The sequence below is a fragment of the Dufourea novaeangliae genome, unplaced genomic scaffold (assembly GCF_001272555.1).
Source record: "Dufourea novaeangliae isolate 0120121106 unplaced genomic scaffold, ASM127255v1 scaffold112, whole genome shotgun sequence".
Taxonomy (NCBI): Eukaryota; Metazoa; Arthropoda; class Insecta; order Hymenoptera; family Halictidae; genus Dufourea; species Dufourea novaeangliae.
The window spans coordinates 2,279,970-2,306,916 of record NW_015373993.1 but is presented as its reverse complement, the minus strand read 5'-3'; the positions used below and the strand labels follow the sequence as shown (position 1 = coordinate 2,306,916).

Below are 26,947 nucleotides of genomic sequence, written 5' to 3'. Positions count from 1 at the left end.
CCTCCCGTATTGTCTTCCAGCTTCGTGGATAGACGCAGGTCCGAAGGTCCTAGATTCCTCGATCGACCGAAATCCTCGGATAACGGCCGTATACGTGGCGAGAATTTGAACGGTCGACGATCTATCCCGGAATTTCAAATTGAATAAAGGCTTTCGCCACTCGTTCTAGCTATAGAAAGCTGGTTTCGAGGCGGTTGTTGCTGGACCAAGGAAATTCGACCACGCTTTTTCGTGAATTTCTCGTACAAACATGCACACGGAAGCTTTCCTTCGTCGACGAGAGACGGTCGGTGCTTCTGTTTACCAACGAAATTACCGGTCGTGAATCATACTGTGCGCCCGAGATATGTCCGTAAATACGTTGAAATATCAATTAATATCGCTCAGAGTTCCGTGGAGGCGAAACCCAGCCGCTAGTTAGCGCGCAGTCGGCGAAAATTACAGTACGCGAAGTAATTTACGGCATCTTGGGGGTGAGGCTTTGATGCACGAAGCTCTGAGAATCGTACAAACTTTACAAGACGAGTGATTCGGACGGTGCAGCAGAACGCAGTTCCTGGAAGCTTTGGGCTTTCTCCTCGATCTGAGCCGTCTTTGAAGTCGCAGCAACGGCAAATGAAGTTAATAATTATACACGTTTGTAGACAGATTTACGGAAAGATCGTGTAATTCCTTAATAACTGTATTTTACTAACACTTAGAATTCGAATACCACTTGCGAAGAGTTTACATATTTTCTAACATTAACACTAGGTTTACGGACATTTCTTGTATACCTATCTCTACGGACACGCGTCAAATTGACATCGTTTTTTTTTGTTATATTTTCGTTCATATTTATTGCTGTTGTTTACTAGGATTAATACCTACTCAATTTACGATTGCGTCAAATTGACGACACCCGTAGAGATAGGTATACCACTTAGAGAATAAAAGGCTTAGAAGAAAATGAATTGGGATATATATTTGTCTCGTTAAAACAATAAAAGTCAGCATAAATGATAGGAGAGAAATGTAAACGGTTTCGGTCATTTTCTTTGTAAAGTTCAGAATGCGTCAACACGACGCGTCCCGTAAACCTAGTGTTAAACTACTTCCATTTTCGAATCTACAGGTACTCATTCTAGAGTTCGAAGCTAACTTGTATTAAGTAATTACATCTCAAGTATACTCACTGAAACTTCATTGCGTTTGAACAGTAATTGAAACCCATGTAATGAAAACTTGGTTACTGAAATCGACTCCGATTCGTAAATACATATTGAACTTGATCCCATCCTTAGTCGTTATTGGTACACACACGTAACGAAGCGGTTCGATACGTGTCCCAGCGCAATCGTGTGTGGAAACGCTGATGGGACCGTGTTTCTGTACCACCGTTCAACGTATATGTATATTAGCGCGGTAAAGTGTCTCGATAGATGCGACCTAGCTAGAACCTCGAGGACTTCACAAGTGTTTCTGCATCAGCAGGTACAAGGCAAAGGTGGCAGATAATGTACCACACTTGAGTGTGCAGCTGCGAGAATATATACACTCATAGAAAAATTATTTATACCACGTAATGTCCCCCTTTGTACCAAACAACTTTTGTACGAACATTTTTTTGATAACTTTAATCCTTCGTGAGATATTCCACCGTATCCAGTTAAATAAAACAGCCTGTATAATGGTCTTTTAGGTAACTCTCCTCGGATAGATTTCGAATCGACTTCTATTTCGATAAACGATGTTCTAGGGCCAATTTCGGAAATCGAAATTATCCTACAGACGGCTGACTCTCGCCTCCAAATCGTAAGGTTTCACGTGAAAAGTATCACTGGACACACATAAGCACACTAAATCCGTCTCCGTTTGAAAGCGTTTCAAAGTATGTATATTGGTTCGCTCGATTCCTCTACGGAGGCGCATACACGCGCGTGCAAAGCACGTTCCAAATGCGGTCGAGATCTCTTTAAATTCATGAGAAGAGAGAAGGAATCTAGTTCAAGAACTTTCCGAACAGAGCTTGGTAAAAGGAGCCCGTTACCGACGAACCCTTTTACGAATTCAGCGATCTTGTCTCCGTTCCGCGCATAAATGTTTCTCGCGTGACGTTGTCGAAACGTTTGAAAATACAGACGACCCAGCACGCGTTGAAACGGAGTCAAAATTCCGAGTTTTACACGGTTCTGAAACTCTCGTCACCGTTTCCGATCCCTTTTTCGCATCGAATGCTTTTCCATACGAGGTGATAATTGGATACGTCGTAGATCGTGGGACTAGAAAGAGGACGTTTTGAAATTTCTCGGTTTATGAATAACACGAAAGATGTACGAGAGGAGAGAAGCGCTATGCAGGACGCGGAACGCTTCGAATATCATAAATCTTGTGGAACTGTAGTCGTACCTTTGCAGTTTATGCCCGTGTCGGTTCACAGATACCGTTTCATGAAAAATTTCATCGATTCGCAAAATATATTTGACTGTGGATAATCGTTCACGGCAATAACTGCGAATTGAATGAAAACAGTACGAAAAAGAGAGAAGTAGAAACCTGCTGCTCGAGAAGAACCACGGAATCGTGGAATATTGAAGCGGAAATTTTCCGAGGCAGAGGAAACGGATTTAACTGCAAAGATGCGACCCGACTCTTAAAAACGCCGGTGAACTTTCAGCGTCTGGTACCATCGTGAAATTCTCGACGAGATATAGCTCGAAGACAAAGAAACTAGAATGGAATAAACGTTAGGTGAATGGGGAGGAAAAGTGTAGGCGGAGAGTAGCCAGACAATAAGATACAAGATACGAATAAAATACGACGGGGCTTGTTCTCGAAATCATCGGCAATGAAACAAAAAAAAAGAATTTCCCCGGAGAATGCTCGAGAAGAGGCCTTTGCGTATTCGTAAATTAAACTCGTTGGCAATAAAGGGACGTCCACGGATGGAGGGGTGACGCGGTAAGGGGTCTGATAACCGGAGAATTACGAGGAGAGCAGAGGATACAGAAATATTGAGATAAAGGGCGCGAGAACGGAAATGGAAATGGGAATATAAGAATAAAAGCGCGCGAGCGCGAGGAAGGAAAAGGAAGGTCTCGTTCCGCGGGAGAAAACTGTAGACTACTGTCGAGAACGAATGCTCGAGGGGCTTGCCGGCACTCGTTTTGTAAACTTTTCCCGAAGGGCAGCAGCAAACCTAAAGAGGATAGAGGAACGAAGGGCGAGGAGTCTACGAGTGGAAACGAGGAGGGAAACGGGGGGCTTGAAGAGCCTCGAATTAAAATGCACGACGGTAGATTCTCTCCCCTCGGTAGGCTCAGTTTCCCTCCCGGCCCTGCTACCGACCAGCCGCAACCCTTTTTCTTTCGAGCTGCCTTTTCCAGCTAGCCCCACCAGAGATCTCTCGGTTCGAGGTCGAAAAGTGACAGAGTCGAAAAGGAAAGACTGCTGAAAAGAGACCCCTGTCCCGCGCTATTCTTTCGAGTAATTGGGATTTCTCGTGGTCGGTGGCTTCCCTTTACGGATCCACGTTAAACACTCTTATACAGGGTGGTCCACTTAACAGTAGCCACCTAAATATATCCTGCAGTTGTGATTATGTAAAAAATATGTTGTATGCAATTCGAATGGTGTCAAAGGACGAATACGCTGGAAAGAATATTTTTTTTTTCAATTTCAATATCGAGTGTCTAAGGTTACTTCAAGCTCATGTCATTAACACCTCTGAATGCATTTTATTTTGATGTCAGCTACAATATATAAAGGAAAAAAAGTGACCTTGGCACCAAAATATTCGTTGCAACGTATTCATCCTTTGACACCATTATGTATTCACAACTGAAAGAGATATTTAGGTGGCTACCTTTATGTAGGCGATCCTGTATACCCGCGTTCGTATCCTTTTGGGTGCTTGGTCCTATTTATATGTATATCAGCTGGTACCGTCTCGCGAGAATCCAGGATAGTGCGGTCCCGTAATGTACAAATCCGTAACTCCTTTCAGAGTGTGTCCCGTTTGGAAATTCGCATGGACCGTCGTGTGCAACCATCGCACGTCGATTCGCATGAAACTCGACTGGAAATATGTTATTCGAATTTTCATGTTTCATTTCTCCGATATATATTTCAATTTCGCGATACAGGGAAATGTAACGCGCTTCGCGTAAACAGAAATTCGAATTTTCGTAAATGATTTTCGGAACGGTTGGAATTCCATTTGAAAATCTCTGTCATCTGACCGTTTTAGGTAAACTGTGCAGAAATCACCTCTCGGTACCTTCCATCGCTAACTCGAATACAAATGATTCAAACGAAACAAGGGAAACCGTGTCCTCGTGCTTTACCATTTTTACCGACAAATTCAACGTCACTGCAACCGGGAAAACTTCACCTACTCGGGGAAAAGGATGAAATGATAGTTATATATATATAAATACGACCGTTGAGCAATCGCTCAAGTCCGAGTACACTGCGAAACATAACAAGGTCAACTGGTACGGTCAGCTTGAAAGCATAATTAATTGTCAACGCGATTCCTCTAATTGCGAGTAAACATCGTAAATGAGCGTCGAATGAGCGCACCTTCTTGTTTGCAGAGTAGCGACCGTCTCGTCGGTATGTTAGCGTGTATCATTCCAATCGTTTCGAATAAACATTTACACGTAATAAGTACCTACATTGAATCAGTATAAAGGAACATGGTATCTGGGCACTAATTCGGATTAATGCTCGTTGGAATTAGAAGTGTCGAGTAGATTGATGGGATCGATCGAGAATGACTAAATGAACAATTCTAAGATAGTTTTGAGAAGAGAATAGGTAACAAAAAGGCAAAGGTAATAGGTACTTCAAATCGACACAAACGTTAAATTTCAACAGTTTCGATTATTTTGAACTTCGATTATTACGAAATCAGGATCCTCGAGTTCTCTGAAACCGATCTTAAATCCCTGACAACATGAAAATAATTTTTATTTTTTGTTCTCCAGTGTAATCCTTATTGACTGTACTAACGCGCAGCCAAATATCACAAAGTTTATGGCGACTAACCGGTTTTACGTTATCTATACATCATCTAAAATTCTACTCCAATGAGTCGAATCCCAATTCGATAGTTTATAAGTGCGATACGGTAGTCTGCACACGTACGCGATAAGATAGATTTTTGGGGGCGTGCTTGACTCCACTAGTGTATCGAGTATTCGTGGATACGTGTATGTACCGCAGACAAACACTACTAATAATGTACGCAGACTGTACTAAAAATATAACCCGATAACATCGGAGCTGTTATCAAAGCTGTTGCGCTGCAAATATTTGCGAACGTGAAATTATTAGTGGCGATCGAATCGCCCAGAAAATACAGACGAATAAATCAGCGCTCGCGCAGAAAAAAAAAATAGATTTCCAACTTTCGTGGCCGTTTGGAAAATTGATAGCAGTTTCTATTGTCCAACAGGAGTGTCGTTTGCGCAATACGGGCGCAAAAATGTTCTACTTGTCGCAACGGTGTGCTAATCGCGAGAGCACAACTTTTATCGAATTCGCCGGCGAACCGTAACGAAGCGGAAACGGTGAAACCGCAAAGTCGATAGGGCAATACTCTTGCTCGAAACCGATCGAACGAACCGGCTTTTCGTTTCGGAGACGTGGAGAGAATTTTCACGTGGACCGAACGATCAATGCAGCCGACTTTTGTCCGGTTCGATCAAATCGAGTCGAGTTTAGTCGTCAACGCAGATATATGCATACGTCGGGCAGCTCCTACGACATAATTTCCGGGCGACTCGAGAGGTCAGCTGGCAATTAGTTCGAAGAGGTCGCGAATACAGTTAACCCCGAGGAATAAAGTTACCACGGATTGGATTAACTTGCGTACACAAGAGGCGAGGAACGGAGCGGTAAGTCGAGCGTGCAATTTGTTTCTCAGGGACATATACGCGTGGAACAACTTCGGGGGAACGTTTCTATGTGTCGTCGCGACGCAACGCTTCCTCTCGTGGCACGTGAACCGTCGCGGGCGTGTTAAACGATCTTATGGAATACTAACAACGGCTGCTTCTATGTATGTACATATTTTTATTTTTACATGAAACTGTTTCATTAATAAGTATGCGAAAAAAAAAAAAAATAATAGGTGCGGCGAGAAATTAAATCAGGTGAAAAAAGTGGCAGTCCAGTACGCTGTTGCTCCACCACTGGCAATCGACGAAGTTTAGCGTTCGCCGATACCTGAACCGACTAGGCGATTTTTCCAAAGTTTCACTCCGAATTTCTCAAAAATTAATAACTTGTGGCGGTTAATATTTTATAAATGTCTTGCATACAAGTATACCTAACGACCTGCGAAGCAGCCCTTATAAGTCGATTCTCGGTGTGTGTGTGTATAAGCATCGAGGAGTTATCGTAAAAGTTCCTTGTACCAATTAATACTTTTGAACGCTTTCCACCTGTTCGATCAAAACGGTAAGAAACAGATGACACGATCGAGATCGCGTGACTGTCTAACTTGCGATATAAATTATTTATGAATTGCAACACGGTGTGTACAGCGTGTTTGTATAGACGAATGTGTGCACCGGCTTCTCGTGGTTTGACGACCCGTGGGGCCGCATTCTTCGAACAAACGTTCGTCATTGCAACACGTAATACGTCCCATTTGCCGTCTCGAGACGAGCGAATCTCGCAGGAACGCGGTCATAGTTTACGTACCGCTTAACGACAGACTGGTTGGATGTATACGCGTGAATTTGAAAACGGGACATAAAATACATACACTAAAATAATAATAATAAAAAAAAAAGGAACATTTGAGCTAACAGGGGAAGGCATGGCAGTGTCCCCTTCCGATTTCAATGAAACTTCGTGTGTCTGTTAAGCAATTAAAAATAAGGAATTTTTTTTTATCGGTTGAGACGCGACTTTAAGGGATGAAACCACCCCTCGAAGTTTCGATCTGAAATTTGTTTGTTATAAACAAATTATATTTTGGACAATTTGGCATCACCATATTATTCTACATAAAAAAATCGCAAATCTCTTACATTAAAAGTTTTCATGTATTTCCTCTGGTTTTCGAGATAGTACTTTCGGGTCGAAACTTCGAGGGGTGGTTTCACCCCTTAAAGTCGTGTCTCGGCCGATAAAAAAAAATACGTATCCCTTATTTTTAACTGCTTAACAGACACGCGAAGTTTCATCAAAATCGGAGGGGGACACTTCCGTGTCTTCCCTTGTAAGGAAACCAAACGACAAGTTAAAGTCTTTTGCCAAAAAGATGGACCGTGTGAACTCGACGATAAATTTTTCTACGGGTGATCCACGAAGCGTAACGAAGCAACGACATTCGCGTAAGAAAATTCGAGTTACGCCGGGACTCCAGGCAAAACACGACATTACCGTAAATTGTACGCATCCTGCGAATGCAGTCACGACAATTGCACGCACGTTAACTATGCGAACAAGAGCGTGTCGCAATCCTATATAATAAAACACGTCCAGCCAAGACTAATATTAACATAGCATTTGTACGGCACAAATGAATCGAGGCGGCAACATATCGCCGGAAACGCCGTGTGCGCGATATAAAAAAGTCTGGAAGGCCACTGTGAAATAAGTTGGCGTTAGTTGCCCGTTAACGAGTGATATGCCATCGACGGTTCATCGTGCATCTCTGCGATAGAAAAAGTCATTCGAACGACGTTACATTTCGCTGTTAGTTGATCTTACGCTTCGCGTTTTATGCCGGAATTATTCTATTAAAGTATCAAGAGAGGTAATGCCTCTAAATACCTTCGAAAACCTATTCGTATGGTTGTGAAAAATTGGTATTAAAAAAATAGTCCTTGTTAACCGTTCTGTGATACGATAAAAATCCTCGAATTCGCTAAAGTGCACTGAATACCATTTTCAAAGGGATGAACTTATCGGAGCGGAGACATCGTTCCGATTAAACTTGGATACGAGATAAGAACTTCTATTGCGCTAACATCGTTGAACGATAAAATTTTAAGCGGCTGTCGCGTAATGGAAGATTCTCCGATACAACGGCGAGAACAGACAGTAACTATCGTTTCGAGCGCGAGACAACGTAGAGACAGAATCGATTGTCTTTCGAAATCTACGAACACCCGTTAGAATTTACAGTCACGAGGCGAGCGACGATGCCATCGACGTAATAATCCTTCGATAAATAAAATTAAGGAAAAAAATGCTATCGTTATTCGTTTTTTATTTCCAAGATTTTTTTTTAACAAATACGACGATTACTTTTTTTTCTCCTTTGTTCGTGGAGTAGCAATCAACACCTGCACATGACCGGGAACGATGACAAGTATCCGACGAACGCGAGAATTAATAAAGGATTCATACGACCAATGGTAAACCTTGAATACTAATCGTTTCATTAGTATAATCAACGTCGAGATATCATAGTGAAATATTTTCAAACGATGATACATGGTTAAGGTGAACGTGGTACTTAAACTGTGACCAATGAAAGGTTGCAGCTGGAACGACTATGCAACGCTAGAACTACCATTTAATACTACTTAACGACGCGTGATTATATTGCGGCTGTTGCCACCTGTGATCGCAAGCTACGATCACGGATAATTAATAGAATCTGCTCGTTAAGCGACGCTGTTCGTATCAAACACGTGATTTCTTCGACGTGTCGATGAGAAAATTTGTACGAATGGTAAAGCAGACCGTGACGCGTATTCGGATACGAGTAACAATTACGGTTGCAACCGTTATGATTCATAGCTGACCTTTGAACCTGTATACGTACAATAATTGTTTGCCCCTAGGCGCAAAGTCGTGCAGAGGAAAGCAAAGAGGGGAAAGGACGGTGGCTTTTATGCACCGATATTGAGTTACTCTCTAGCTGCTGTACGAAACCGTGGTGTGCAGGATACGCGGCATAATGTACCGGATACGAACTGGATAATGCCAGAAGTGAAGTACGTCTGCCGCAAAAGGCAGAAGAAACAACGGGCGAAAGTATTAGCAGTGGCGAGGAGCACGTCCTGCGTCTGATAAATGCACTTTCCTACGAAAATATAATTTCAGAAACGAACGAAACGCAAGTAACACGTACGTATTTCAATTCCTGTGTAACATAAAACGTTCCATAACGACGAGTAGATACTATCGTGCAGGTTCTGTCAACACCGATGACAAAGTACGTATTCAGATATATGAGAAAGATTACAAAGTAAGTTGCGACTACGATCGTCTCTATTTCGCTTACAGTGGCAAAAATGTGAAATTACGACGAAGCGGTGATATCGGTCGTAAATTTAGTGCAAACCATCTACGTTGTTAAACAACGACTGTTTGCGAGTGAACATTTATTAGAAAATCAGCAACGGTGCTTTGAGGGAAAATTCGTCGAAGGTAGGAAAATCCACTGTATATAATATGTACGTTGAACGTCGAGTGCATCCTGCTAGGGACGGTAAAAACGATTTCACGGTAGCCCGAATTTGGAGCAAGTCCAAGTTGAAAATCGATCGACCTTTAAACCAATCGGGTACATATATGCTTACCGTTTCTTTGCCGGGCCATAAAACGAACAAAGTATCGGCCATTCTATCGGGAATCGTTTCGATATAAATCCGTCCTTGGCAGAATTCTTCTTTTTTTTTTTTTTACTGTTATTCATACATGCTAGAAACTTAAATGAGAAAACCGAACGTGGAAATTAACGAAGGTAAATAAATCTTTTAATACCGACGACTGATACTTCTCCAATTAATCGTTAATTTTAGTATCTGTCGCGTTAGCAAAGTTGGTACTCGATGTTTGAACCTTCCTTGCGTCGTGGATACCATCTTCAAGTCAGGTTCAAGCATGATTCAGGGATCGATTGTACCGTAACCACCGTTCACGACAGAAACGACGCGCACTCGGTCTCAATTGGGAAACGGTATTTCTCCCGGGTGAAAATTTATACGTTAATTATAAAACTGAATCGAATCGAATTAATCAAATGAAACCGCTCGACGCGAAGAAAGTACCAACAACGAAAGAAACAGACCGCAAAGATACTAATGGGGGAGTCGGGCAAAGGCTTCGTAGCACGGTGGATTAATTCCGAATCCCTAAAGCTTCCGTCGATACTCCGTCTCTTCCATTCCATCCGTCACATGCGGGACGAGAGAGTCGTTTCGATCGATAGGTCGAGAATGAAATTCGCAATAAACAGTTCGCGCCGCGACCCGAATGACAATCGGTGCCGCGTATCCGCAGCGATACGAATTTTCCGTATCGAAATGGGGGAAAAAAAAGAAAAAGGGGGGGAAACAAATTCACTCGGTGCGGTCGCGTCGAGTGGCTCGATATCCCTTGGTGGAGTGACGGGCGCGTCTAAGGAAAAGCGTGCAAATGAAATTGGAAAACTTGGAAGTTTCAGAAAACGCCGCAGTGCTCCGCAGTCCGAGTGGGTTCCGGAGAGAAAAGGATAATTGCGGCAGAAGATGAGGAAGAAAAAAAAAAAAAACAGCAGGCGCTTGAAAGAACGGGAATGAAAGCTCGCTACCTGCTGAATTCCTGTTCGCGAATAAAATGAGGCGACCGTCCCGGAGACATTTAAACGAGCACGAACCGTAACGGAGCTGAATGAAAACGCGAAATTCTTGTTGCAGTGTCTGAATCTTTCTGCGTAATTCTCCCACGATTCGTATATTTTACGATGACTTTTATGCTCGGGAAAAAAACCGACCGTCGATCTTACGTTAGAAGAGCTTACGATGGTTTAGCGGTTAATAACCGGCCAGGTTTGCAGACACATGTAAATCAACCAGACCACGGTACGCGTCACGATGTATCGAAGATTCTGATAAAAGGAGTAATCGACCGGAAAAATTGACAGCAGCTGTTCCTAACTGGAAGGCGCTGTATAAATAGATATGCTTGTCAAATAACATCATCGATCGATCACGTGAAACCTTGAATGGGAAATTGGGATTTCGTCAAACCGACGCTTAACGACTTTACCCAATATTTATTATCTCCTGGGAGTGTGTAATCAAGTGTTTCGCCGCGTGCCGTATTGGTTTTCCACACGGTACGTCGTGTAACAATGCTTTAATTATGTGTCAATCAAATCAAATGTCAGACAAATGAAATTTATCTCTAATTAGTCTTATCTTTAGTTTTCTTTCCTTCGCGTGTGTAATTCAAAGAGCCGCGGCCGATCGTAATAAGATTAATTGCGCAACGATCCGTTAACGAACGTCGATCGATAGAAAATACCTATTTGACCGGGAGACTTGAACATTTCAGCAAATACAGGGATTAGTAATTCAAGTTTCGTTAACTTCGTAAATAACTCTTTGATCGATGCTCGTTCCGTGAAAGGTTTCGCAGCGCAAATGACCACGCTTCTCGTATACACCAAATATGGAAGGCGTTTTTAACACGTCGTTTAGCGTATCCGCCGTTTCTGTACAATTTTCCGTGGCGTTATCGCGCGACATAAAAATACAGGTATCTAGCACAAACGTTTCATGGATATCGTCGCGTCCTCCGACATTTCTTAGGGGCGTCACAATTTACGACATTTCGATCTGCTGTCGCCAAAGTTCACGCGACAATGGGTACCGATACGGCTGTGTCAGAGTCGTTCCAGCTTTGGCTCCATATCCGCCGATAAGCTTATCCAACAATTAAACACCGTGGATTCCGTAAATAACTGAAATATCCACGGTAGGCTAAACAGGATATTTTCTACGACCCGTAAAATTTTGTATACAAATTTATATTTCAATGGACGAAATCACGAAAAATGACAATATTCGGTCTCGAACGTTATTAGACATCCAAAGCACATTTCGTTGGTCGGTACGGATTCACGTTTACTCTGATCCACTACGTGTAGATAAATGTATTAACCTGTTAACCGGGTATGACGAAATATTTCGCCATACCAGGAAGACAACTCCAATAGGGATGACGACTTTTATCGTCATGGAAATTTTTAATGATACGCATTACGTTTTACATCCTCGCCCATTAAAACCTAGCGTGGCCGTATGGGAAAAAATATATAAAATATATATATGGGCCTATTGTGAAACGAGTCGAACAAAAGTTAATTCCCCGGTTAACAGGTTAATTTCGACGCAACGAACACGGTGACACGAAACGAAAAGCAACGCTGAAATAGAGAGTCTCTCGATCGTGGCCACGGATTTATTCCACGCAGGTGTACCGACGTCGAAAAAAAGGAACTGGTATGCACGAAGCTAATGCCAGTTCCTCTTGAATCGACCTCTTCGAGTTCGGTGTTACGTAACACTTACCTTTCCCACTTTCCCCCGTATCCTTTCCGTTGAACGAAGAGCGAGAGAGAGGTGCAAAAGGCCGGTTTCTCGGTCGTTCTTCCGTGATCGCCCACGTGCTAGACTCTCGCTTTCTCTCTCTTTCCTTCCTCTATATTCTTCCCTCTCACCCTTGTCTTCGATTCTCGAACAAAGCCCGCGTGAAAGCAACCTTGGCCTCTGATACGCGCCTCGAATGGAATCCGTTTGGTGTCGAGAAGTACGTGTATACCGTTCGCGAGAAAATTCACCGTACTCGCGATGTGGAGAACAGGATGCTAAGTTTCCCAGAGGTGTCACAGGGAGGAGAGAACGAGCAGCCCTTTGGAACCGGCTGGACCAGGGTTTCCTGACACCGATCCAGTAACTGACCTTCTCAACGTGCAACCGGTTTTCGCGTGCACGCTTTGCCCGTTCACCACCAGTTCGTGACCATTCACTTGGCATTCACCGTCGCACCGGTTCCACGTTAGATACCCAACCGATTTTACCCGACCTGCAACCCTAATTTATCGGATGCACACACGACGAGATTCGATTCTGAGTCCGAGAATACGATGTTGCGTCACGTTTACAGACGGTATGCAAGGTACGACGAGGAAAAGTAATGGCTTTAGTCCTCGATGAGAAAACCAGAGACCAGTTACACGCGGCGTCTCGGTGAACACTGGCGAGGTGACCGGCCGCGAGTTGACGCAAACGTCGACGTCGACCCAAAGCGCTGCCGAGAGTGAATGACGGGGAGGCGGGATTGGTCAGAGCGCCGCGGCATACACACACAGATACTCTGTCTCTATGCTAGTCTTGTAGTCAACGGCGAGTAAATAGGTTTTTTAATTGAACGATCCAGATGCAACGATAATCGTTCTCCGGCTGAGAAACGGACGAAGGTTACGGGATAATGGAATTTAACGGGACGTTAAGAAGTCAACGAGTGTGCATTACTCGAATTGCTTTTAATCTTAATTGTTTCGAAACCGATTTCATGCCGGGAGTGATTCGTGACCTGTCGGCCCCGGACACGATAATGTGAAATATTGAAACGGAGCAACCGAAGAAATTGCCTACGGTGTGTTTGCTTTTCTGGACCGATCGCGGTCCTACCGTGACAGTTTTCGCGTGCAACGATTACGATACATATATGGGATAAAGAGTGTGGGATAGCGTGACGCTCGCATTTTTGGTCATTGAAAAACACGAAATTGGTGTCCACGCGAAACTCACGATACCGAGACACGCCGATATCTTCGGTCTGGTGGATTTCATTGCATTTCCGGTAGGATATTCTTTATTGATAATCATCTCGTCGTGTACGGATGTACGAAATGTGGACACAGTTTGATTCGACACGTTGTGAAAATCGAAAGATATAGGATAAATCAATCAGTAGTTGATTGCATATTAGCGAATGACCATTCGACAAAGAACTGTAAATTATAAATTTCAAGTTATTACATGTTTGTATATGGAGTACAGTTGCGCTTTTAATATCCTATGAAAATACTAATAACTACGATTCTTACTGAACAAATTTCAAAAATGTAGCAGTCATTTACTAGGCTTTTACACTTTATCAATTATTTTTTAAACGTTACGGTAAGGATAATGTGATCGTTTTTATAAAAATTTCCAGAAAAAGAATTGTAATTGCAATTACAACAGCTGTTTTGTTGTTGTAAATAAATACATTCAAGAATTAATCCCAAGCAATAAATTCGACAATTCGGTCATTCGCAGGCTGGTTTACCCTAACCTACATATAACGTTCTCCAATGTTCCGTGGGCAGGTGGGGTCGTGTGACACGAAGATGCAATAGCTGCCAGGTCGATCGGTACGTATAATAAGTCAGCTTTCTATCTGGTTCACGCGCGACCAACCACAAACTAATATATCCAACGTGTGTGTTGCTTCGGTGGATGAATGCGCGGATTTCCCGTTCCCGCGTATTTATAGCACTTACCCGGTCCTATTTTGGTCTAAACGGCACGAGGGGATTCGGTCAATGGTATGAATCATATAATGATTCGTATTAAACATTTCGAAGGATCGATTTTTCGATCGAGCGTTATACCTCGACGTAATTAACGAAAATCCATATTTCGACTCCAGAGCCAGACTGTATTAAGTCACACTATTCAAACATTAAGGGTGCAAAAACCTCGTAACTTTGGAACCGTAATCGGTAGACATTGCTACCTTCGAACTACTGAATGGACTTAAAACAAGTCTCGATATCTAGAAATGACGAACATTGTTTTAAAAACATAAACTTAATATCATTTTTACACTATTATGTACCTATATTAAAAACTAGAAGCAGTGGAAAATTTTATAAAAAAAAAAAAAAAAAAAAAAAAAAAAAAAAAAAAAAAAAACTGGACTTAATACAGCCTAGGGGTCCAGATATACGCGTTCCGAACCGACGAACGGATAGACAAAAAGGCGCGAGTCCTTCCCAGGAAAGTGGAATCGATCCACGGGGTAGAAGAGAATTCCGCAGCTCCGGGGGCGAATTTTTTCCCAGGCGCGCGAGCATTCGTCTATCTCCTCATCTATCCCCCCGTACATAATTATATTTCTGTTCTAATTAACGTGGCTAAATGTTCGTGTTTATCCATCGTCGGTAGACCTAGGTTTTCGCACGAACCTTCGTACACCCGTGTACCGATGGTGTTCCCACGCGTGTGCGATGTCAACGTGTGTAGCAAAGGTACGCTGGTCGCGTCCGGTGCGCGCGCGCCTTCTTCAGCAGGCCATGTGCGCGCACGTTGTATGTATTATGCATGACCGGGGTGTTAAGTATGAAAAGGAAACACCGAAGAGGCACTTGCCGCGAGCGTTAGATGCATCGGAGAGGGGTTGGGGGCGAGGGGTCTTTCGCCCATCTTCCCCCAAAGACAATGGAATCTGGCATCCGCCACTTTGAATCAAGCTGACTGCCTGCTTTACTTCCGTTCACGTTCAACGTCACGGAATTTTCATCCCATAACCATCCACTAACGACCGCCGAAATATGCACGAGCGGGTCCTCTTTCCCGAAAAACTGGCAAAAATTCATAAATTCGTTGGATTTTCATTAAATTCGGTATTATACTTTCGGGGTTTCTGAATATCTTGCGGAAAATGGAAAATGCACAAAATTCTTTTTTCGATTTTCATGGAAAATTCAGCATTCCCACGTTTGGCAGGTCGTGTATGTAATTGAAATATGTTGTTGACACTAATAATGAGCAAAGTAAGGATTATAAATGTTTGAAATAAAAACAGTGGTATTTCACGACTAACTAGTTTAGGACCGATGTTGCGTATATATGGACAATATTTATTATGGCTAAGCCGGATGATCTAAGGTAATATTTTACTATTTCCAGTGACATTTGTTACACTGCTGTGTATACATGTATTAAACGTCATACTAGCGGTAAGCTGCTGTATACATAAAAAAATGTATTTTGTCCAGCTGTTACTGGACCACTGTAGGAGGACGTAATTGGTTAACGTACCGTGTCCTCGTTCTCTCGATATTTCGAAACGAACTTAAGCGGTTTCATGGAATATTCCGTTACGGTGAACACCCGTCTGAAAGCTACGGGATATTTAACGAGCAAACTATATTACCCTTAACAACAGATCCTACCCACCCTCCAACTTCGATCAGAAACCACCGTCGGGTTTCTGCGGTATTCTACCACGTTCCTCCGCCGATAATTCAGACTAACCCGCGCAGAGCCGAATTCCTCGCGGAAACTTCAATTTCCCCCGATATCGGCCGTCCGATGGATTCGTATCGCCGTCGGGTGTGCACACCTGGACTGGAGCAGACTCGACGGAAGTGACGGTTGATAGATTCGCATAAAACATCTCGTTCAGCCATGCGATACGGGCTTTAAATTTCGGTCGTCAAGACCTACACAGACGGAGTACTCGTGCAAAATTGCGGCGGAAGGCAGCTACCGTTCGGTGGGTCTCCGTGCAAAAACTGATAAGGGAAAATATATATTCCCCAGTGGGCTTGGCTTCTATTCCCTTTCCCTTAAACTCCCGTGCGCGGCTGACGAGGTGTCTTGGAGGTCGGCCAATTTACACTCCATTCTTCTTTGAGATAAGTCGGATAAGAATGGAATTGAAATAATCTCTTTATCCCTGCCGCGTAACCCAACGTAACGAAATACGAATGATTCTCCGTTGAGGGAACAAGTCGGTGTAATGTATATTTTATTCAGGGAAGAGGGGGAAAGGATGAAATCGAAAGCCAAGCCTTATTCCTGAATGCTGTAGGCACGCGAACACTCGCGGATAAAAGGATCAGAAATTGCTCGGCTTCTCTGTTCATCCTCCCCCAGAGGTACACCTAACAGCGCTGCTGGGAAGAGATAATTCAGCATATCTCTCGAGTAATTACACACTATCCGCCGCTTATCGGGAACCCAACTCGCGGGGAAATCGTTATTTGCCCTGCAGTAATGCCTTTACGGTGAATTAAATTACTTGAAACTTTGGTCAATATCGCCGGCTTTACCGTAATTCGTTGCCTAACGACTGCCCAGAGACCGAGCAATTTCTCCTAACAGCGCGGAATTTTCGATGGATGTTACTCAATTTGTCTTGCAACGTCCTGTTGCGTAAGAACTAATTTAAAACGAAACAAACATTGTAATGTTGCGCGCATTATCTTGCAGTGACATTCGATTACTAACTAACGAACGAACAAGCAATTACGCGTCCTCGGATTCCAAAGGATTAAATCCGTAATAGAACCGGAAACATCGTATTCTGGAAATACAGTTTTCAGTTCTACGCGTATTAAACGTATCCAGGAGAACGCGCAATGTATTTAGTAGCAAAAATAGCACCACTTGCCGCGGTGTACACCGTCGTTGCGAACCGAAAATCAACGATTATGGCTGTAGCTGGGATCCCCGGCATTTACCGCAAACGCGAAGCTACCACGAATAAGCTCCAGAATCAACGATCGGTTGACGTTACAGCTACCGTCCCGCACCTCTGTCCATAATTTACATTATACTGCACCACCCTGGCCGTAACAGAACTATTAGTGTAAAAGGACGAAATCCTTGTGTACGTTTACTTCCACCCGCCATTACTTCCCCCTCTTATTCACTAGATTTTCCCCAGTCGTGTATAATTTACACGCTTCTCTTTGGTTTCTGTGTACCTAAATACCTGCTCTAGAAGCACCGAGGAAGTAAAATTTAAAATGATTCTCGATTACTAACAGCCATAGGATACGATTAAAAATTACGTTGATCTTTACATTTATATTGTAGAAGAAACACCACTTCCGTCACAGATTCTATTGATCGCAAACGTTTGGCAAGTCATTCGGGTGTTATCTCGAATGTTCTAGACTCAACCGGAATGCAATAAAAATAAGAAGAGCGCGTGCAAAAGGATCATCCGAGAAACGGGCTTGTTTGACAGTTCTGCAAGGCAATAAAACGCATCCTTCTGTTTAACTCTTTAATTCCGTTCTGCCGTTAATTCCTCTGTTCCGCCTACAAATCTTCAGAAGTATAATATCAACGATTGCTCAGAGATACGCAACGTTTCTGATAAATATTTTAATCTGTCCGCCAATGACCGGGATCTAGATTAAAATACGAGTCCTCGATGACACGCAGATGGAAATAGCTAATTTAAGATTAAACCGTTGTTAAAGACCCAGAAATTGCGCGATATCTGTACAAGCATAACAACAAAGTAATTAGGAGAAACAGAGAGAGAGAGAGAGAGAGAAGCAGTGATAGAGAAGCCTCAATTACACGGCAAACTCTTAACCAATTATCAGTAAGTGATCGTATCGGAACGGGCCAAGAGTGAGCACGACAAGGGAATATTGGGAAATCCGGATTATTATAGTCTCCAGCCCAAAGCTAATAACGTTAGCCGCCGCCACTGCTCCTCGTACGAAATCGATCCCGAACCAAACGTGTTTTTGAATGATTACGGCGTTCCCCTTCCGCGTTCGGTCGATGAAATTGAAATTGAAACGCGGCTTACACGTTTAAACGAACGACGAAATTGAATTGCCCGTTGATCGCAGGTGAGCAAAGGCTGAAAACTATCCTCGCGCGAGAGACAGCCGAGCAAAGTTACGAAGTAATCGAGCGAATCTACCGTGGAACACGGCGATTACAGTTACGAAAATATTTTCAAGGGTGTTGGCTCGTAACGCCAAGAAACACGTATATTCGCGTATCGATCAGAGGCAAGCTCGTTTAGGGGTTGGTAGGTGTATACGAAGGAGGTGAGACCTCGTGATACGAATCACAAGCCTTCGAAAAGTCTCTCGAAGGCTACGTGTTCAACAGAATTCTCGCGTTCACTGGATATTGCGAAGAAATCGTAGAAAAATTTGCGTGATCCCCGTGTAAACTGATCGAGAAAAAAACTGCATCGACGCGTGTCTGGTCGAGTATTTTCGAAATCACGCGACGAAGAAGAGAGCGATTTATTGTGGTTCCGGGAAAGCGAGCAGGTGCCCCGTACCGTAAAAAGTAATTTTTCTTTCCGACCACGTTCCAGCCAGTTCTTACGTACAGGGGCATCAAATAACCGAAAGTTTGTTCGCTCGTAAAACACGAGAATCGACTGTTCGCCACTTGCATACACCTATAGAAGGTGTTTTTTAAACGTGAATTCTGTTAATATTTCGCGACGGTATTACGACACGGGGACAATAGGAACGGGTTAACCATGAGCGAGGAAAATGTTAATCAAGCCAGTTAAACTGCTGGCCCCCCGTTATATTAACGATCCCTTTAAACCGAATAGGTATACACTGCCCTCCTTAGGTTAATTGTCCTAACTGATATTCACACATTCGTGAAAAATCAGGTTTTTCTTTTAGTCCTCCTTGGTTTTAATCGTAAATAGTATTAGAGACATAAACATAATAAAGCATAAATAGATTACGAATTTTTATGTAATTATAGTCTACAGGGCTCTGTGAAATTCAAACACAAAACTTTTAACAACGAGATACTTAACAGAAGAAAGAAATTCCTACATTTGTTCTTGTCTTTACGAATGACTTTATAAAATGTTATTTTGCATAAAAATCCGCAGTCTAACCATACACAGAACAATATAAACTGGTAGAATCATTTAAAAACCAGTTGGAACATATAAATTAGACAATTTCTAATCCCTAAAAATCACCCAGGGCATTCTAGCTTTAACTAAAAAGTGAAAAGCATACGGGGACTCAAAAAAATTTCGAAAAATCTTGAAAAACGATAATCTGTTACATCGAACATTTTAAATAAAGAGGACGTATTCTACTACGGCGTTTTTTTTTCCGCGATCGAATCGTCTTCGTGTCGAATTCAAGAATACAAAGATAACTTTCCAACTTGCTCACCGAAGGCCCCCGTGAAATAGCACGAATCCCGGCATAATCATCATCAGCAACAGCAGCAGCAGCGCGCGGGGTTTAACAAGGAAATCGTTAGACGGAGCGTGATTAACCCCGCCGTTGCGATAATAAACGAGCTACGAGCTTCATAACTCATCGGTGCCCTGGTCTCTTTCTTGTTGTTTGCGACTATGCTCTCGCGTGTTCCTCCTCGCTCCGCGGGCGATCTTTCGTTTCCCGTAAAATGTAAATCGCGAACCGTTTAATACGCGCTTCGACTAATATTCCGACGGAAAGTTTCCGACAAAGAGACGCGTTTCGCCATCGAGCGCGCCCAGACACGGAACAAAGTTCACCGTTACAGTGAATTTGCTTGTTCCCGCAGAGAACAGCTATTTTGCACCGGCGTTGCACTTGTAATTGAAGTCCAGTCGTATCGATTCTGGATCGTAACAACCGTACACCAGCGATAATAGGTACACCGTAGCGTCATACGAGAATCTTTTCAACGTACACTAATGTAGCGTGTAACTAGAAGCACAAACTGTCTTCCACGGTTATCCTGAAATTATGTTATGGTAAAAGGAAGACAAAGAGAACCCGTCGAGCCCACTACGGAACTTCTAACCGTAATTATCGCGCGACGCCGTGATAGGATCGTGCCCCACGCTTTTCCCTAAAAGCCGCCGCCTGTTTTCAATCGATACGTTTCCATTAAGGTTTCATAACCCCGAATCATGAATTTCCGCGATGATACCATCGTGGTCTATACAATGCCAACGGTACATTTTAAATGTAATAATTAATTAGGTACACGCTACGCTATTATTTACGTAATCCTACGATCGAAATACGGGACCGTGTGTGCGTGGCGAACAAAGAAATGTCTCTCGAACTTTATACTCTTAATTAGTCTTCCCCGTTAAGAGTAATTTCCAATTTACTATGGGAAAGAAACCAGACGAATTATGCGCGCAAAGTTACTCCCGCGGTTTCGCAATCGATGGAACTTCGAAGCAGCATCGTGGACCAAAATTTTTTTTTTCTACAAATTTAATCGCAACCCTTCGATTTCCGATTCGAGGATGTCCTCGCGCAGCTGACGCAACATTACCACGCGGTACGTATTACGTAACAAACATTTATGCTGCGAAAACACGTTCGATAGATCGAATTAAATTGCTTTGAAACAAAACCGTCCAGAGATTCCACGAGAAATTCCTTGATTACTACAACGCGAAGTACGCTTATAATAAACGTGATCCGGTTCCTCTGCACTGCAGCGATTAAACGCGATCGAGTTCAGTTTCGAGTTCCAGTTCCCCAGTGAACAGCGCGTGACCGGTTGCCACGAATTCGGCTTTTCGGCTGGTCGTTCCCGTTGCTCGAGGCACGCGCATGCCACGAAGCTTCCGATCGTCGCTTTCGCTACTCATCAAAACCGCGTATATACTTCGCATTTGATCGCGGTGATTACACACCGCCGTCGATATTTACATTGGAATCACAGAACGTTCGTGTTCTCGGCGTCTCTTTGGATAGTTTCTGAATATCGATTCCCCGTATGGAATTTCCTGCGATCCCAGACCGACGGTGGGTACACGCTTTTGAAATCCATGTATGAATTTCACACCGAGTTACACAATTAGCGCGGTGCAAGGCAAACGCCGGAGTGTCCTTTGCCGCGCGAGTTTCTTTCGCGCCTTGAAAGACGGTAACTCTCGTTGCGCAAGGTCAGCGGCGTCATTATGTGTTAGTCAGGTGCGCAGTACGATTCCTTTTTTACCTTGTTTCGGCCGTTCTTTTTTTTTTTTTTTCTTCCAATTATGTATCCGGTTTCGTAACCGATTGCGAGAATTCGGAACGGAGAACTAGTCGTTCGAATTCCGCGGGAATCGTGACCGTTGCGTCACGAATTCGATTAACCGACGTTCGTTTAATCGTTCCTCGGTCATGTGAAAAGGAGGGAAAAATTCAGGGACGAAGGGCTGGAAAATTCGTGAGACAACGGTGGAACCGTCAGTCACGGGCAGACCTGACACGTTTATCGATACGTGCTTGCTTTCCATCTCCGCAGATTAAAACCGTACTATCGCGCATTTAGGCCATCGCACGAGCGATACTACTATTCCCATTGTTTTAACCTAATGCTCGCCGAGAATGAATTTGCTCTTTGTTTATGCCGTTGTAATTTTTGTGCGCGTAAATTTTTCACCAGCTTCGTGTCGTGCGCTAGAAAAAGCAGAATCACCGGAACATATTCGAAAACGTGACTCCGTTTGTTATTTAATTGCATCGCAGTTTAACGCGATCGACGCTCTATGGGTTCACGCGAGGCCAATTAAACGATTTCGACTGTGCTCGAGACAAGAATGTTCTAGAACAATGATACGAGAAACGTGTTCAAGACTGAATCATGGGTTAAGGTGTTTCTCGGCACTATACGTATAACAATAATCAGAATTTGCTCCGCAAATAGTTTTGATATGCTACAAAGTCCAGCTTGTCAACAAAAATATAAAGGTTGAATGGACTTCGGAAGACTCAAGCTCGGGTGACTGTTAATGCGATCGACTGTGTGTTTGGAACGGTGCGAAAGTGGATCGAGTGGATGTTTACTTTCGACTATCGATTGCGAGGTACTAGGAATGTATTGCAGAATTTTTGGGCACATGAAGATGCGTAGTAAGAGAACGATTAGAGATTAGTGAACACGTGTAAACCTATTGTATCTATTTTATTACTTAGTTTTAATAAACTTTGTTATTTTTTGTAACACTGAACTATTACTGACCCTTATTCCCTACATCCTTTCCTTCAGAAGAAAATGTACCCCCGACTCCGAAAAGGACCGATCGGTTACAGTTAATTGATATTTAAATCACTAACGTTTCCGATTACGACACAGTCGAACAAAAAGGGTGTATCTCGTAACCGTGAAAACAGTAAAGTACGTCGGTTCGTGAAAAATCATGACACCGTATTTGAACGTTATCGTTTCGGTAACGTGACAGGCCCTTGACCGTCATCGTCAACTGTCACGTGAGTACGTCAGCGGCGAAAATACAAGCGAAAGACCCGATCGAAGACGCACAAGCAACTCAACCGTCTTTTGTCTCGGAACGATCGTAAGACACATGTACTTACCATTGTTCGCAGATACCGTATCACGACAAGATCCACCGACTGTTCTTGTTTTCAAGCCGATCGACACCAGACACAGCTTCCACTGTCGCGTCAGCCTCCAGGCCCACGAGTAAGATACCTCTCAGTTTCTCCAACGCACCACCGAATTCCGACGTTGTTTCGCGCACAACCTTGTTGATCGACGTTCTTCCAGCCTTTCCGTAGCTCACGACGAAGTAAACAACCGGAGGCAACGATGCAATCGCATCGATATCTCTTCCAGAACATCCGAGAGTACCGAAAGTCTGGCTACACGCACCACTGTTTGCAGGAGCACGCTCTCTCTTTACTCATACTAGGAAGCACTATCGCACGGTAAAACAGACATCGCTCTTGCGAGATAACTCACGGAGTGATGCAAACGTGGAAAGAATCCTCACTGTCCGTCGACAGACTTTGTACGGAGAAATTCGCGAATCTCGCTGGAAATATTCGGAAGCGGGGAAGCCGCGGATCTCCGGGTCCGATAATCTTTACCGCGAACATCCTCGGGAAAATGTTCTCGGACTAATGCACGAGTGACAGCGCCTACGTGTGGCAGAGCCGGTAACTTGGGATTAACTGCGGACGCCATATTGGTCGCTGCTCTCACTTGCACAAGCGACGACATCTACCGAACTTCGTCAGTACCTGGTACTAATCCCTCCCCGAGGAATTTCAATCAGTAAGCCGCTAGAAATGAAAAAATCAACAATTTCAGGAAAACTTTGTGAAGTTTTAAAGAGCATAACACGGCAGATTTGAAAGTTATTGAAGAGGGATTTATCTTTACTACAAGCGACGACATCTACCGAACTTCGTCAGTACCTGGTACTAATCCCTCCCCGAGGAATTTCAGTCAGTAAGCCGCTAGAAATGAAAAAATCAACAATTTCAGGAAAACTTCATGAAGTTTTAAAGAGCATACACGGCAGATTTGAAAGTTATTGAAGAGGGATTTATCTTTGTTAAATTTATACAATTACTATTAAAAGTGTAATTGTAAAATCGTATATATAAGTAGTATTTAAGTATGTAATATTAATAAAATGATGGAAAACAATAAATAGTAATAAAATATTAAACAGCCAAATTGAGAGTTTCCTAAAATTATGGTAGTCACTTGGTGGTGGAAATTGAAACTAATTCTAGAATTTTTACAAAATCTGCGGAAACTGCGAAATCGTCACCGTTGCGCCATCTGACGGCGACTTCTGAAACTAGATTAAACAAGTTCTGGAATTTGTTGCAATTTCTGTTATCAGAATGAGGAATTTCGGACAACGGACGTTCGACCGTATCTATTAGGCGTAGTTATATACATATACACATAACTACGCACCACCTGGTCCCTTTTCTTAAGCCGAAATGAATTGTTTCTGTCGGCTACAGAGTCCCTGAAAGGTCAATATACCTGGTATGGCCATGGTGCAAAGCCAAGTCAATAATCTGGATGTGAAAAACACAGCGGTTTTCCAGCAGTACGCTCAAATCATTGAAATAGTATTAAAAGTAATCTTCAGTTTCATATATCTTTACTTCAGTCAAACTACTAAAATATTTTAATTACTATACGCGTTCCTGCCAAACTTACTATCTGAAATCTGGTCTTATCCCGGATATCGCCTCGCTAACAGTTTCATCTGCTCCATCGATTCGTTTAATATTTGTTTCCTTCGAGTCAAATACTACCGTCTATCCTTAATAGGGATTTAAATTATTCAGGTATATTAGATTCAAGTAAATATGAAGTTGATTGTTATATCGACATATTGAATGTAGTGGAAAAATTAATCGTTTAAGATTCATTGTTCGATGAAACGACTTAAATTTTAACGAAGCATCCGTTGAATTCTCGTGAAACGGAAACGGCTGAAAGACGGATTGAAATAACGAGAACAGTGAAAAGCCGTAGAAAAATGGTTCTTCCGCTTTTGTGCTTGCATTTTCAATGGTTAGCCAGACCGGAGGTAAAATTAATGAGAATTTCCATCGCTGCATTCACACGGCACTTTCGCGGAAAGCCGAAACAAAAATATTTTTTTTTTTTTCTATGTTCATTGCTCCCTTTTACAGAACTTTCCGGGTCGCGTATCTACGATTAGACTGTCTCGTTTATCCGTTCTCGCGACGTGTACACACATCGTATCAGAATAAAGAAGTTGCGAAAAGAATTACATAAAAAATGTTCGTTCTCTCAAAGCGTGCTGAAACTGTCAATTATCGAGAAAGTGTACGTTGACTTTTATTATGGTCGTAAAGTCTAAACGGTCGTTTCATTACGTTCCCGCGGTTCAATAAAAATTTTCAACGAATCTCGAGAATAAACCGACGAGGAGTTGAGGTCGAGGCATTATTGCGATGCTTCTGGAAAAAAAGGACGACTCTCTGTCTCTCTCTGTCCGTTACCACCCCCGTAATTTTTCCTGGAATATCTTGGTTTTCATTGGCAATCCTGTCAGCTAAGCTTCGTTCTTGTTCGCGTCTTTGAAAAATTCCTCATTTCTATTCGGTTGTTCGCGTCTTCGCAATTTTTTCCGCTTAAATGGCTCGGACGCGATGAGTAACAAATTATATTGAAAACGCTGGTCAGAAGGGCGAGGAAAAGGTGGAGAGTTATGTGTCGCGCGAAAAGATGTACGAGCAGTCATTTCTTACAAAAGGATTTTCGGGTGGAAAGGAGCTTGAAAAAGAAAATTTTCTCTACTGAAATAACTGGCATTGGTCGTCCCCCTAAAGCATCTACGAAGCACCAAAAGCCACCTAGTTACATAGGAAAGTACATGCAGGGTAGTTTGTCTTTCGGTTGACGTAACCTTTTTATCCCAGGTCGTGTTCGTTTTTTCTTTGGTTCTCTTACTTCCGGTGTCCGTGCCCAGGTCTTGCTTTCTTCGTTCGAAGTACGCTGTTATGCTTACCCTCTGTGCGGTAACCTCGGAACGTTTTTGCATCAACGTCCTACCTCTTCCCATTGCATACCTAATCATTGTTAAAAAAAAAAAACTATTAAATAGTCCAAGCATCTATTGATGTATTATTAGGCTAACGCTAGACATGGAACTTGCAATTGTTTCAATATTTCACGTAAGCTGTATCAACGATCAACATATATATAGGCAAGTAATAGAAACATTAATGGATAACTTACAGAATGTTGATAATTCGGAAAAACAAATTTTCTCTGAACATGCGTCTCCATCTGTCGGGACTACGGGAAACAGGCTTTGCTGTCGGGTAAACATCATTGTGTATGATAAATATAAATAATGAGATACAACAAATGTAACAGGATTTGTAGGACTGGTTAAAGAATGGAGGATTTTCATTCGAATGGTTCTTTTTGGAGCTAATATCCTACGCCATCTTTAATGCGTCCAAGGAGATACGAAAGTACGCTCGAGGTATGTGAAAATCAATAAAAGCTGCATTGTGAGAACAGCTTATTTGCACAAACATGTTTGGCGTCTACGAAATTTCAGAAGACTTTAGATAGAAAAGCCCAGTTCGGATACGTAGGTGTGTATTTCATGTGTACTTCTTACGTTCTAACATTTAGTGATATCAGTTGCAATCACATATCTGTTTCGTAGAAATGCTTCGCACCCCTCCAGTCAAGTATACAAAATTATCGTTCAATCGCCTCAACGAAGCGTCGATCACATTGTCCTGGTGTCCACTAATGTCCATAAACGATAGAAAAAGATTCCCGTTGAACTAGAAAACTGAAGTCCACGTTGACTGTCGATCGATCGACTTCGTTGACGTTCATTTACGAACGAATATAATGTTACAAGTGGTAACGATATTACAGCATCCCGTTAGGTTACCGATCTACCAAAGGTACCTACGAAAATAGTCAACTACCTTAAAGTCAGGGTGATATAATTTTACGAGATTGCAGCTACTCCACGATTACTTGTCGCGCGTAATGCAACAGCCATACTTACTACATTTATCTCAAAATGAACACGATGGTCCATACAAGTGAAACTGAAACGACATATAAGATATTCCTATGAAATAAGAAAACAGATAGCTCCGAGCTTCTCGATAACGATACGATAACAACAATAATGATACAAGTTAACAATTACA

At 42.7% G+C, this 26,947-nt stretch overlaps 1 protein-coding gene across 2 annotated transcripts in view; it reads right to left on the bottom strand.

Annotated features, from left to right (window-relative positions):
- LOC107187834 (beta-1,4-N-acetylgalactosaminyltransferase bre-4-like) overlaps positions 1-22,964 on the bottom strand; it is a 40,969-nt gene extending 18,005 nt beyond the window's left edge. The window contains exon 1 of one of the 2 annotated variants that reach the window (XM_015576011.1): positions 22,835-22,964. The gene's annotated coding sequence lies outside the window, so the exon portion shown is untranslated. Of the gene's footprint in view, positions 1-12,290; positions 12,605-22,834 lie in introns of those variants that run through there. The other variant, XM_015576012.1, reaches the window with a different exon arrangement.
- Positions 22,965-26,947: the final 3,983 nt, after the last annotated feature.